The sequence below is a fragment of the Giraffa tippelskirchi genome, chromosome 11, assembly GCF_054371585.1.
Source record: "Giraffa tippelskirchi isolate mGirTip1 chromosome 11, T2T-mGirTip1v1.2.pri, whole genome shotgun sequence".
NCBI classification, from domain to species: Eukaryota; Metazoa; Chordata; class Mammalia; order Artiodactyla; family Giraffidae; genus Giraffa; species Giraffa tippelskirchi.
Genome location: NC_137285.1, coordinates 134,417,068 through 134,430,293, shown reverse-complemented (window position 1 = coordinate 134,430,293; position 13,226 = coordinate 134,417,068). Strand labels below are relative to the sequence as shown.

General features: G+C 40.6%; 1 protein-coding gene across 19 annotated transcripts in view; it reads right to left on the bottom strand.

The window, feature by feature from the left end:
* The window catches only part of HIPK3 (homeodomain interacting protein kinase 3), a 90,665-nt gene that overhangs the window by 71,900 nt on the left and 5,539 nt on the right, over positions 1–13,226 (bottom strand). For 4 of the 19 annotated variants that reach the window (XM_081543802.1, XM_081543811.1, XM_081543805.1 and 1 more), the window contains exons 1-2: positions 11,272–11,441; positions 7,194–7,253 (exon numbers count right to left, since the gene is read on the bottom strand). The exons of 1 other annotated variant lie outside the window; for it this stretch is intronic. The gene's annotated coding sequence lies outside the window, so the exon portion shown is untranslated. Of the gene's footprint in view, positions 1–7,193; positions 7,371–8,193; positions 8,440–11,271; positions 12,736–13,226 lie in introns of those variants that run through there. 14 more of the 19 variants (XM_081543800.1, XM_081543808.1, XM_081543803.1 and 11 more) reach the window with 5 other exon arrangements.

Below are 13,226 nucleotides of genomic sequence, written 5' to 3'. Positions count from 1 at the left end.
AGTACCTTCAAAAACCTTTCTAAGTAAAGAAACTTTACTTTCAAATTTTAAATGTCATATACATCTTGTGAAGATGATCTTTCACAACGGCATCCGGAAACCCTGCACTTCAGGAATCTCTATGGTATCAACTGAGAAACAATAGAAGGAACAGAAATGAGACTATATTAAGAAAAACAAAGATCTCACTCTTATGCTCATGACAAATTTGAGGAAGAGGACAGGGCAGAAATTTACAATGGATAGCCTTAAGAAAGCCAGAAAAAAACTAAAGAACAAAGAATTCATAAAGCCCTAAAGAGGAAAAACAATCAGCTTCTCAAAAGTACTCTTAGAGGACTGCTGAATTCTTAGAAACTATTACAACTGCTTCTGTTTGGCTCTACCTCTAACCATTAACTTCTTAAAGTGACACATTGTTGGGTTGCATGTAATAAGCTGTGAACTAAAACTGCAGATTTATATTCATTTAGCAAGGGTCACATAAACGTTTATTTCTTCCACAACAAGCTCACAGAAACATTGAAAAAAATTTGTTATATCAGTGTAAAAAGCCACACTGTCATATAGGATACCATACAATTATATGTATCAGAATTATAATGATAAGAAAAACTCAAGATTTATCTGGCTAAAGAGTTTTCTTAACAACACCAACACATGAAAAGATAAAAACATGATTAAGAAAGTTCAATTCAAAAAAATTTTAACTCAAAGAAACAGACACAAATATAACAGACTTGTGGTTGTTAAGAGGACAGGAGCAATGAATTGAGAGTGGGGACTGCAGTGCAAACTATCATACATAGAATTGGTAAACAGAAAGGTCCTACTATATACCATAGGGTATATAGTATATTCAATATCTATATTCAATATCCTATAATAAATCATAATGGAAAATATGGAAAAATGATACACATATGTGTATATACATGTATAAACAAATCATTTTGCTATACATCAGAAATTAACACTGTTAACTATACTTCAATGAAATAAATATTTTAAAAAAGAAAGTAATTCAGATTGAAGTTGCCTATAATACTAACACATTTTTTTCTAAACAATTTATTGTCTTTTATTTATTTATCTTTGGCTGTGCTGAAGCGAGCAGGGGCTACTCTCCTTTTCATTGGGCAGGCTTCTTACTGCAGTGGCTTTTGTTGTGGAGTACAGGCTTGAGGAAAGCTGGCTTCCATGGTTGCAGCAGCACGTGGACTCAAAAGTTGCATCTCCCAAGCTCTAGAGCACAGGCTCAATAGTTGTGGCCAATGGGCTGAGTTCCTCTGCTGCATGTGGGATTTTCCTGGATCAGGGATCAAACATGAGTCTCCTGTATTGGTGCACGGATTCTTTATCACTGAGCCACCAGGAAAGCTCCCTTATTTTTAAGTTCAAAATTAAAATTTATGTATAAATTTTATACATAAAATTTATGCCACTGATTCCATGGCATAAAACAAAAACACATTAAATCATTTGAAAATGGCCACAAAGTACTTATAGCTTACTGATGAGAAATTTATCCTCCAGATAATAACTAAAAATTTCTTATTGGCCAAAACTGACCTCATTTTTCAGGCAATTGCGTAAGAGGCTAGACAGAATCTCAGATGTAAAACTAATGACCACATCCTAACTATACATGATGAATGTGCCAAAATGGTCTTATTACAATGTTATGACTTAAATGTTATTTATTCATAGAAGCCTTGCAAATTCAAAGAGTAAAAATTATCACTAAGCCTTATCGCTACTTGAAATCAGATGGCTAGAATGAGTGGACTAATCTGTGAAATTTAACATTTTGCACAAAAACATTTCCTTCAGTCATTCTAATGTATGTTTTATTGCATGCTTATAATCGTAATACATGTATAACCTGACGTCAATTTGTTCTCTTACAGGGTATCTTTACTCTTACTTTAAATAGCAGCATAATATTCTACCACATATGCATATCGTAAGTTGCTTTTTTCCCAGTTAATATTTTCATATAGCTTTTATACATACTTTACTTTCTTAATATGGATTTTAAAAAGGAAACTTGATAAAACCTGAAAGATGTCATTTTGCAAAGCACAGTTGTGGCTGTTTGTCTTGTTTTTAGTATTATTTTTTTAATGCACTCATCAGAAAAAAAAACAGTTTAAGACTTAAAAGTTTCAAACATTAAAACCACAATAGAAAATGAATAAGAATAACAAAAAGGAAATGCAGAAAAAGCAACAAATTTGGAAGTAAGATTATCAATTCAGTTTGAGTTACCCATACAGGAAAAATAGGGAGTTCAGGAGACAATTCAGAAGATGAGCTAGAAGCAGCTCAGAACTGAAGAGTGACTGGATGCAAATCTGGAGGAATACACAAACCATGAATAAAAGAAAACTACTGGAGAGCTTAGTGGGAGTAACTTCACTCGAGCGGCATGGACAGAGAGCTACATTGTCAAGTAGAGGTTAGAGTACACATTAAGAAATGTGGAAGAAATAGAGTAGGGAAGATAGGTCTCCAGACCTGCGGAGGCACAATTAAAAAATGCCTGTTTAAGGCTGAAGAAAAGGGGTCAAGAAAAAGAGGGAAACTGAAGTTACTGGATAGGTTCAAGACGCTGAAAAACATTTTAGGATGAAATCCACAAAAGAGAACAGGGAGTACTCTTGGAGGAAAAGAGGTATTTCTTTTCTTGGGAGAGTAGTGGAAACACAAAATGGGTAATGGTAGAAGTTATACTCAGAAGTAAAGAGGTGGAAATCTAGAGGAAGTTGATGTCTGTTGACCTCTACCTAAGAAACAGACTCATTTGCTAGAATTAAGGAGGTGAGGGGAAAAGTAGCATTTTGAGAAGTCAAATGGGTCTTTGATACATTCACAATTGCTTCCTCAGGCACCAGTCAAGCTACTCAATAAAGTATGCCAGTATTTGACTACTGTTATGATTTATGACTACTTTTATTGGAGAAGGAAATGGCAACCCATTCCAGTACTCTTGCCTGGAAAAATCCCATGGACAGAGAAGCCTACAGTCCATGGGGTCACAAAGAGTCAGAGACAAATGAGCGACTTCACTATCACACTATCAATAATTATATTTGATTCCCCAATGTCAAGCAGGCACTTGAGGAGATATAAAAACCTTTGAGACATGGTCTCTGATCGAAGAACAGTTTAGATACGATTTTATATTTTTTTAATGTAACCTTTCCCTTACAATGGAATATATTGTTAATTTATAAAAATAGGTTATAAATTGAGGTATTTCATTTTCTTCCAATCAGATTAATAGGAAACAATTTCAAGCTAGATATACCTTCAGATATGAGATATTTTAAAAGTGATTTTGCAAGTTTCAAAGTAGCCACTAGAAATACTTCCAGCACTGTCACACTAGGCTAAGGGCAACTGACAAGGCAAGCATTCCAACTATTTTCTACTCAAAAGCTATTCAGTTCAGTTCAGTCAATCAGTCATGTCCGACTCTTTGCAACCCCGTGAATCGCAGCACGCCAGGCCTCCCTGTCCATCACCAACTCCCGAAGTCCACCCAAACCCATGTCCATTGAGTCGGTGATGCCAGCCAACCATCTCATCCTCTGTTGTCCCCTTCTCCTCCTGCCCCCAATCCCTCCCAGCATCAGGGTGTTTTCCAATGAGTCAACTCTGCATGAGGTGGCCAAAGTATTGGAGTTTCAGCTTCAACATCAGTCCTTCCAATGAACACTCGGGACTGATCTCCCTTAGGATGGACTGGTTGGATCTCCTTGCAGTCCACGGGACTCTCAAGAGTCTTCTCCAACACCATAGTTCAAAAGCATCAATTCTTCAGCGCTCAGCTTTCTTCACCGTCCAACTCTCACATCCATACATGACCATTGGAAAAACCATAGCCTTGACTAGATGGACCTTTGTTGGCAAAGTAATGTCTCTGCTTTTAAATATGCTATCTGGGTTGGTCATAACCTTCCTTCCAAGGAGTAAGAGTCTTTTAATTTCATGGCTGCAATCACCATCAGCAGTGATTGTGGAGCCCAAAAAAATAAAGTCTGATACTGTTTCCACTGTTTCCCCATCTATTTCTCATGAGGTGATGGGACCAGATGCCATGATCTTAGTTTTCTGAATGTTGAGCTTTAAGCCAACTTTTTCACTCTCCTCTTTCACTTTCATCAAGAGGCTCTTTAGTTCTTCTTCCCTTTCTGCCATAAAGGTGGTGTCATCTGCATATCTGAGGTCATTGATATTTCTCCCAGCAATCATGATTCCAGCTTGTGTTTCTTCCAGTCCAGCGTTTCTCATGATGTACTCTGAATATAAGTTAAATAAGCAGGGTGACGATATACAGCCTTGACATATTCCTTTCCCTATTTGGAACCAGTCTGTTGTTCCATGTCCAGTTCTAACTGTTGCTTCCTGACCTGCATTCAGGTTTCTCAAGAGACAGGTCAGATGGTCTCGTATTCCCACCTCTTCCAGAATTTTCCACAGTTTATTGTGATCCACACAGTCAAAGGCTTTGGCATAGTCAATAAAGCAGAAATAGATGTTTTTCTGGAACTCTCTTGCTTTTTCTTGCTTTTCCAACAGATGTTGGCAATTTGATCTCTGGTTCCTCTGCCTTTTCTAAAACCAGCTTGAACATCTGGAAGTTCACAGTTCACGTATTGCTGAAGCCTGGCTTGAAGAATTTTCAGCATTACTTTACTAGCGTGTGAGATGAGTGCAATTGTGCGGTAGTTCGAGCATTCTTTGGCATTGCTTTTCTTTGGAAAAGCTATTAGGAAACCAATTATGTTATAGTCCCTAACACTCTGGGTAGGTTTCCATGCAGAATACAATTTTAGGGAATTCCCTGGTGGTCCAGGGGTTAGGACTCACAATTTTCACTGCTGGGGCCTAGGTTCAATCCCTGGTCAGGGAACTAAGATCCTGCAAGATGTACAGTGTGGCCAAAAAGAAAAAGAATTCCATTTTAAATACACTTGTATAAAATATCAAAATGCTACCAAATTGTCAAAGTTCATTAAGAATTTATTATATACAACTGTAATAGGAGAAACACAACACTTGCCTTTTGCATGACTGTTTTAAGGACCTCAAATAAGACAGACTTGATTTACACAAATTAAGTACACAAATAATATCCCTTCTGAAGAGTGGTTTCAAAATGAGTTATAGCCAGAAATTTCAATATTTTTAAAAGTACCTTAAAATGAAATTCTATCTATACCCAGTTTTCACCTGTTTCCTTCCCACAGATGGCATAGGAATGAAATTTGGAGAGCCCTACTACAAACTGAGAAAGTAATAATATAATTAGAAGAGGCAATCCTATAATAACTTTCTCAGGCAATACAAGAATTGGGCAAGTCCAGAAGGAAACACTAGAGAGTAAGAGAATGAGATTAACCGTATTTGAGAAATGACCCTCTCCTTCATTTAAATTAACATATGTATGTCTCCATAAGGCACTAAAGGCAATTACACTACTAAACCACTTCCCTGGTGGCTCAATGATAAACAATCCAGAAGATTCCCTAGATAAGGAAATGACAACCCACTCCAGTATTCTTGCCCGGAAAATCCCATGGACAGAGAGACCTGGTAGGCTACAGTTCACAGGTCACAAAATAGTTGGACATGACTTAGCGAATTCAAGGCTGCTGCTGCTAAGTCACTTCAGTCGTGTCTGACTCTGTGTGACCCCACGGACGGCAGCCCACCAGACTCCCCCATCCCTGGGATTCTCCAGGCAAGAACACTGGAGTGGGTTGCCATTTCCTTCTCCAATGCAGGAAAGTGAAAAGTGAAAGTGAAGTTGCTCAGTCATGTCCGACTCTTAGCAACCTCATGGACTGCAGCCTACCAGGTTCCTCTGTCCATGGGATTTTCCAGGCAAGAGTACTGGAGTGGGTTGCCATTGCCTTCTCCAGAATTCAAGGCTATTATACTACTAAATTGGCTAGACTTGATGGAAAGATTATCACAAAAATAAAATTCATAGAATCTACTTCCTCAAAGCAGAGATTATCATGTCATACTCTTCATCCATAGATAGTAATTTGCAGTTAATGGGCACTCAAACATGTATTAGATAACTTTAATATACTTATTTATCATTGTTTTACCTATCATAATAAAATTTCATTTATTTGTAGTCAAAGTCAATGATCCAGCTACAAAAAAATATTTAAAGCATGCTAACCAGATTAAAAACCCAGTACTTTTGAACTCGATACTACTCTTTATCTACCTTAAAATACAAAACTATAACTAATATACTATAGAGATACCTGTACTGTCTCCACTGAAACTGGCCCAAAACATGGTTTGTTTTGAGAATGTAGTGAAACACAGCATCATAGCCATAGGCTATATAGCACATAACCTCTAATTTTCACTGTGGTTTTATATCACTGTACCCTATTTAATCTCATTAGAAGTTGCAATAAGTTACAGATTTAAAGTCCTCAGAAGTATTATACTCTTTAAAAAAAGTCTCTAGAAAGTTGGGTTCAATTTTCAATGTTATCAGTCCATCTAACTTATTAACTATGTAAGACTGAGCATTATTTATCTAAAGTAGTATAGTTTACCAGACCTACAAGACTCTTGATGTATTATTAAACAGATAACACACAGTCAATATATATTCGGTAATGAAATTTTTACGCCTTTAAAATAATTGCTTTATAGGGGAGGAAACATTTTTTAAACAAGTTATTTTCTGCAAAGTTTACCTTCTGTTTTTCAAAAACTGTAACACATTTTAATTTATGAACAATATGCAACAAAGCAGGAAGAAGTTGAAGAGTTTGAAGCTAATATAAATGTAAATCAAATACTTTTTTCTAAAATGGATTAATTGGCTAGTCAAATACAGCCAAGCTTTATATTTTCTATCAAATCCTAAAGACAACTTTCTTGGTAATCCATATGTAATCAAATGCAATTTATAATAAATGATTACAAAATTTTAAAGGAGGGAGAGAGTGACTCATAATCTGCTGATTTGATTATTTCAAAATCTATCAAACTTAAAACATTTTTTTTCCAATTAGAAAAGGTACTCCAGCATCAATAATTACACGAAAAAGAACTAAATCTGACCATCCCTGGCAATCCCTTATTTTCAATGTGACCAAAGAGTTATACTAAATAACCAGTTTTTCACAATTTAGATCCTCACTTACCTGGTGGCTCAGACGGTAAAGAGACTGTCTACATTGCGGGAGACCCAGGTTCGATTCCCTCTGGAGAAGGAAATGGCAAAGAGTATTCTTGCCTGGAAAATCTAATGGATGGAGGAGACTGGCAGACTACAGTTCATGAGGTTGCAGAATCGGACACAACTGAGCGACTTCACTTCACTTAGATCAAGGAAAAGGTACAGTTCAGAGGAGCCAAGTACTATTTTTCCCTATTCCACAAACCTCTACTTCTTTTAGGTGTAACCACCTTTTCATTTAAAAAAACAAACAAAAAAAACGACAAAGCAAGAAAGAAAATACAACACCAAAAAGTATCTGGAAGTCTAATCTTTAAAAGAGATGTTCCTCTTAGAATGTAAAAATGAACTGTGTGACAAAGAAACCTGTGTTTTGAAAAACCTAGATTCGCATATTAAGTGCACTTCAGTTTTATTTTTAAGGATCTCCAAAAACTAAAAATATTATTCTCATAAATCAAACTCATCATAATGGCAATATGGTCTGTTACCGTCACACCTCTAATTTCAAGATAGGCCTGTAACGTGTTCTTTTTTTAAAAATTGTATAAAAAGTTTATCTTCTCTAAATTATACTTTAAGGAAAAAAACTGGGGGCTGGGGAGGATTCAAAAACTGGTCAAGGATGATAAACATATTATTTCACAAGAATGATCATTCGGCAGGTGCCAATGCCATATTCATAATCCTTCCTCCAAGCTACCACAGTATTTCATTGACTTTACAACTAAGAGAACTCTGGTTTCTAGCAACTTGAACATTTAAAACAGATTTCTTAAGTCTCCCAAATCCAATGAAACCCACGCCTCACCATCACCCCCCACCACAGCCCAGCTTTCTCTGAAGCATCTGCCCTCTACCTTCCCTTCCACTCAGTCTCCCTTAGGAATGAAAAATGCTCACTCAGAAAATTAGACCAATTGTTTGGATCAAAATAAAATACATTTAAGGTAAAAAAATATTACCTTGGTTTGTTTCATTTCAAAGACTTTTGCATTAGAAAAAGACAGCTTTCAAAGAGAAAAAAGAAAAAGACAGCTTTCTTGCCATTAACTACTAAATATGAAAGACAAAGTAAATCAGCTTAATGTCTTAACTGTCCACAAACTATAAATGCCACCCTAAAACTCATCCAGTTCTTTTAATTTCCACAGGAGTGGTGAGAGCAGAAGCTCTACCGCCCTAGCATTCAGTGGTATGTTTCAGAATCTAGACAACATGTTGCCTTTGTGTAGTGACACATGGCCCAAGTAGCAACTGTGGAGAACAGTCTGATCCGCTAAATTGGTCAAGGTCTAATTCAACCAATATTTGAGTAAAATGTGTAACATACATCCTCCAAATATCTGTTCTGTCTTGACAGTGATTAAGATTTTTTAACAAAAAACAAAAAGAGGACAGCTGTGACAAAGCTACAGAAGCAGCACACTAACATTAAACTGTTCTTCCTCAAATAACTCTTAATTATACCAATCCAACTAGAAGGAGTGGACTTTGGCTAATCCTAAAATCCTCCACTAACTTAAAACTTCTACTCCAAATCTATAGCCCTATATTCAACTTATATTGTATGCTTTAACGTATTAGACTATATATATATATATATATGCGTGTGTGTGTGTGTGCGTATATATATAAATTTTTTAAGCAGCTAAATCCAGAACCAGAAAGGACATTTCAAATAACTTATTTAGACTTACCTTCCTATTACACAGAAAAGGTTATACCCACCACAAAGCTTTCAGGAAGGGGGGGGGGGGGCACGAGGGAGCAGGGAGGGGCTCTTTTAAAAAAAAAAGACACTGATAGGTTCCTTGATTTTTACAAAGTTCTAGGGTTTGTCATCAAAAGTAACTTCCAAGTTAAACATATCACACTAGGAGTCTCAACTTCAGATATTAGGAAACTAGGACAGCTGCAAACACAGAAATTTCACATGAAGATTTCTTTTGGTACCAACAACATAATCATGCAGCAAATCATCTTATGTCCTTTAATAGTTAAGAAGCAAGAATAATTCTGGACAGATACTTTAAATGTGGAAAAATTCAAAAGTCCTTAAAACACCCTTAAATCTAAATATTGCCATATTTTCATCTCCAAATTCAAACATAAGTTACAATGTAAACTATATTTTTTTTAAAGACTTTGAATTAACTAACCACCAATAATGCAATTCTAATCTACCATACCATCATATTAAGAAAATTAACTTTGAAAGTTACCAGAATAAATCATTCTAACATTCAAATGGAAACTAACACTCAAACAAGTATTCCATTCAATGGATGTGAAACAGGATTGGGAAACAGCATTTTAGCACTTTGAAATTTACATTTTCTTCATCTGCCCTTCCACAGAGATGCCCTCAATGTTGATATATCAAATATTTAAAACAAAGCTCAATGAAAAAGTTCACTTGACAGCTGCTGCTATTTTAAGTTGCAAGAAAAAAAAGGGGGTGGGGCTTTCAATAATCTGCATTCAACAAATACTTATGTGCCCTGCCCTACTAGCTACAGAAACCCACCTCTGTAATTTGCACCTTGTTTTATGATACCCATGACAGAACATCCAAAAAATTAAAATAGTATGATCTGAAGCTTCTTTTCAAGCATGTTTACAAGAAGAATTATTCCATAAAAATCATCCACTTTTATGTGACTCTAAAACTCCATGCCCAGAAGCCAATGACTGGTTTATAAGCAAGATAATGACAAGTTCAATGGAAAAGGTATTATGACAATAAACTAAGACTGGCTCACCAGGTTATGATCTCCCTGCTTAATATGTATGTTTAGCTACTATAGTCAGCAGTGTCCAAATATAAATCTGAAACTAATGGCTGGCTCTGTTCTGGAGTTCAAGCTCATTTTATCTTTCTAAAACATAGTTTTAAGCTAAGGCGCTCCACAAAAATTTTTTAAATATAGTCCCTAGAGTATAAAAAATTAAGGAACAAATTAAATTATTCAATTTTCCCCATAAATACAAAAAAGAACCGCACACAATGAAATATCCAAAATATCAAATATATCAGCACATCTTTACCTTTACACAAATTAAAAACGTTTCAAAAATGTGAAAAAAAATAAACCTCAACCATTGTATTTCATAAATAAGAGTACCCTATACTTCACGAATACACCCATAAATATACCAAGAAATAGCTTGTTGATTAAAAAGTATGGAACTTTTAACAACTATGTACCTGGTTGGTACATCTCAATTACTCTTAAGTGGCATGAAGGCATGAGGTAACCAAGAAAACTTTAAAAACTATTTTTTTTTAAAGAAAACAAAAAGAGTCAGTCTTATTTTGTTTACTTAAATCCTAAGTTTAATCATGACCTATCAAAATCTTATCATGGCTCATTGTATAAAATTAGCACCGCACTTGCAAGCCTAAGCAGAATTTAGACTTATCAAACATATGGTGAGGCTTGCCTAGCTTCTGAAAAATTGAGAATGCAGGATTAAAATGTTTTTAGTTGGGTAACAAAACTCATCGATCCTGCTTAAGAGTTCTCATCAAAAATTTGATTAAGAGAACCTCTTAAAATTTTAAAGCGCCCAGTAATTAAAACTTGGAAATAAACGGAAACGGTTTAAATATAAATCCTTCATCTTCAGAAGCTACAGCTAACAAGCAAATACCTAAAATAGAAAAAAGAAAAGGAAAATCATCACCAAACTACTAAACAGAGGCACAGGCTGGTTTACCAGCTAACTTTTCTGGCCCTAGACCAGAGAGACATCAAAGTTGACAATGGAATCAACCATGAGCTTTGCCTGTAAACTGGACGATAATCTGAAAAACTTCTCTGTTGCTAACAGAAGCTCCTTCTAATGAGAAGCAGCGACCGACAGGTGGAAAAATAAATTCTAACAGGGCAGCAAGAGGTTGTGAAAACACGGTTCAAGGACTGAACGTGTTGTGACTGCTCTGTAACAGGTCCAAGGTAATTTACGCACACACCCTTCAGCGCAATTCCTCACGCAGAGAGAAGATTGGGAAACAGGCTTCGCCGAGAGCTACATACCATGTTAAAACAGCCGTCTCCCTCCCGACAGGAAAACAGACATTCTCTCCTCCGAAGTCTTTCCGCGAGTTCTCCCAGCGCCGCGAAGGGAAGCGGGCGGCCGCCACCGTAACGAGAGACGCCGGCAACAGACCCGCCGCGCGGCCGCCACGCCTTCCTCCGGCCGCGGCGGGGGACGCGGAGCGGCGGATCACATTTCTCCTCCCCAACAATCACACGCACTCAACGTCCCTCGAATTGACACCCTCCGGACCCGCCGCTCGACGACGCTGGGGACTGGGCCACAAAGCCAGGGACGCAGCCATCGGCCGCGGCCCTCAAGTTGCGTGCGTGCGTGCGTGTGTTTGTGTTTGTTCCCCTTAATGAAAGACAAGAGGTCTCCGTAGTGACGGCCCAGGCTGCGGGGAGGGAAGAGGGCCCCCGCCCCGCCAGCGGGACTAAACAAAACTTCGGTTGCTGGGAAGAGCCGTTGCGCAACCCTGGCAGGGGGCGCCGGGGGCCGCCCGGCCCAGCCCCAGCGCGGCTTCCCGGAGGCTGCGCCACCGCACGCAGGAACCACGCGCGGCCCCCCACGTCCGGCGGCCTCGGGCCTGGGGCGCCTCGGCCTCGAAGGAGACGCCTGGATCTGCCACCCCAAGGGGGCCAGGCGGAAACGAGGAGCACGAGCGCACAGGAGATGCGGATCCGGGTGCGGAACGCGCGACGGGTGCAGACCGCTCAGGGGGCGTCGGGCTCAGGGAGGGTCTGGAGGAGGGGCCCGCTGGCCCTCCGAACGCAGGCGCGGCCGGTGGAGCCGTTCCCCCCCCCCCACCGCCAACCCCCGCCCCGGGCTTGGGGCGCCCCCTTACCCTAGTCCTTTACCTTCCTAGAGGCCTGCGCTCTCCCCTCTTCGGGCGGCCGCAGCCCTGAGCATGTCCGGGGTGGGTGCGGGGCCGTGCCGGGGACAGGGAGCCAGGCGCTTCAGCAGGCGGCACCACCCAGCCCGGGCTCAGCCCCTCTCCGCGGCCGCTGCCATCTTGTCCTGGCGGCTGAGAGGAAACGGCGAAACACCCTCCCCCGACCGCTGCTGTTGTTGCTGCTGCTGCTGCTCTGGCTGCTGAGCGCCGGGCCTGTTTCCCTCATCTTCCTTCCCGGGGATATGGGGTGGGGACGGTTCGGCTGGGGTGAGGGGTGGTGAGAGGCCGGCCGGCCGACCTCCGATTGTTGGGGCCCTACGGACGGCGCAGCGTGCGGGGCCCGCGGCGGTTGGGGCCCATTCCTGACGCCCCCGCCGAGACTGGAGAAGGAAGACAGCCCGGAGCGGCGGCGACGGCGGGCCCCGCGGCTCGGTCTCCTCTGGTCGCCGCGCTGCCGGGAGTCGTCACCGAGGCGGCTGCCGCCGGCCGCCCCAGTCTCCGGCCCCTCCTCCGCGCCCGCCGGCCTCGGTCGCCGCCTCCGCAGCGCCACCGCCCGCCCGGCCGCTCTGCGCGCGGAGCCCCGGCGGCCCAGCTCGGCTCGGGCCGCGGCGCCTCCGCAAAGCCCCTCCCCGGGGCCCGCCCGCCCGCGGCCGCGCCCTTGTAGCTTCTAGCCCGCCTGGCGGCCGGCTAGAGTCCGATCCGGAGCTGCCCCACACCAGCACCCCCTCTACTATTCTGAACCTCACTCTTGGGCCCACTCCGCCAAAAATATATTTTTTAAAAAGGTCCTAATGCCAAAGAAAAGATGAAAATGCGGAAACGCATTTTACAGGCCTTTCGAGATCCCGTAATCATAGTTTCCCCTGTTTCTTGGCGTTTTTTTTTTTTTAGATTAATAATAAGGAAAGGGGAAATGCTTAAAGTGAACAATCTCAGTCTGAATAGGTTCTTCCCGCTCCGCCATCCCAAAGCATCAGGAGAATTGTAAAATCAGGTTAAAGAACGAGGAAAAGGCCCTTGTGGAAATTCTCCAAGAGCATCGCTACGGTCCAAACCCCT